Here is a 1,658-nt window from a genome sequence, read left to right as displayed (position 1 = left end):
CTCTGACATGGGAATAATAAAAATGATGGTGGAAATATTAATAAAAACCTATGGATTACAGTTGTGATGAGGATTGAATAACATATATATACTTGAAACCTTGTTGGAAACTGCAAAGGACTATACAAACAGAAATTGTTTTTATTGCCTTTATTTCTAAAGGAGATTTCAATTGTTAGAATTAGGGTGCTTGGCTGCTTGGCTCTCGGGGAGAGGATTAATGAGAGATGTTGCCAAGTATTTCAGAAGAAAAATTCACACCAGTTCAGTGAGACTTCAACCCACTTTACAAAGCTCTTTGGAAAGAAGTCTCGGTTTAAAAGCTGGAGGCGTGGTAAAACAACCTATGCAAATGCGAGCGCCCAAGGCGCACCGCGCCTCCAGCACCCACCTGGCACCGACCTGGCACCCAATCCGCCTCCACGCACCTGGTGTGCGCTGCCGCCCGGCCGCCCCGGGCGCCTTTATAACCTGCCCGACCTAGGTCTCCAGCGCATGCCCGCAAGGCCTGGGGAAGCTAAGTCTTAGGGGCCTGGGACTTTTAACATTTACACGATTTGTTTTTCAGTTGACCAAGAACTACAGAACCCCCAGGTAGTACCGGTCACTTCGGTGTGGGCCGCATTCTCTCTCCCCAGAAGGCCAGGGAAGTAAGTGATCGTATTATAAAAACGACAGATGCACGGTTGTGGACGGAATATGCATATGGGGGGTGGGGGGCTGGCCGATACGGGGATCTGAACCCTTGACCTTTAATGAAACACCGCGCTCTAACCAACTGAGCTAACCGGCTAGCCCTGGTACATTTTTTGTAGCAGCTCTAGGTGGACCTGTGTTGGGGGAACGAAAGGGACTTGGGAGTCCATTTCTTCAGTCATCTCAGAATTACATGTCCTGCCATGCCACCCAGGAAAATGCTAGAACAACCTTACAGGACTATGAGGATGCCAGAGGAGCCAAGGCGGTACGAATCGGAGATACCCGGCCGGGTAGGCTGTCCTCCAAAGAAGCAGGCGCGGGAGCCCGCCGGCTTCTCTGCTACTGTCCCCTGTATGCGGGGCCGCCCCTTGGCAGGCCTCAGTTTCCATGTGTGAGAAGTGGGTACACTACCACCTAATCTCCGTCGCCGAGAGAAAGCGGTTAGGGTATTTCGGTTTCGGCTACAGAAACCAACCGAGAAAATAGAAATTTCTTTCGCTTTTAATTTATTTTTATTATTTTTTTTTGGGGGGGGGTGGCCCGCACGGGGATCGAACCCGTAACTTTAGGGTTACTAGCACCACGCTCTCCCCAACTAGGCTAAGTGGCCAGCCCTCGTTTTTAGTTCAAAAGAAAAAAATACGAGAATCGTGAATCCTGCGGAGAAATGCTTCTCCTAGTGTAAGCTGGCAGCTGGCTGAGAGGACCGCTAGGGGGAGGACAAATTGTACAGGTCTTGTGGAGCACATGAATGTAAATCTGCATGTGTGCACATGTATAAAAATGCACAGACAATGTCAAGACCCTTGAGGTTTCCGTGTCACGCAGGCTGCACCGTTTAAGGAGATGAGTCACCCACAGACGGAGTCCAGTGGCCAGGACGGCCTTTTCTGCGCCTGCGCAGTAGTCACTCCCCTCCCGCCCAGCCCCGCCCCGTGCACGCTCGACCCCGCCCACTT

The sequence above is a fragment of the Galeopterus variegatus genome, unplaced genomic scaffold (assembly GCF_000696425.1).
Source record: "Galeopterus variegatus unplaced genomic scaffold, G_variegatus-3.0.2 Scaffold639, whole genome shotgun sequence".
Classification (NCBI taxonomy): domain Eukaryota; kingdom Metazoa; phylum Chordata; class Mammalia; order Dermoptera; family Cynocephalidae; genus Galeopterus; species Galeopterus variegatus.
Note: the sequence above shows the minus strand (reverse complement) of the source record.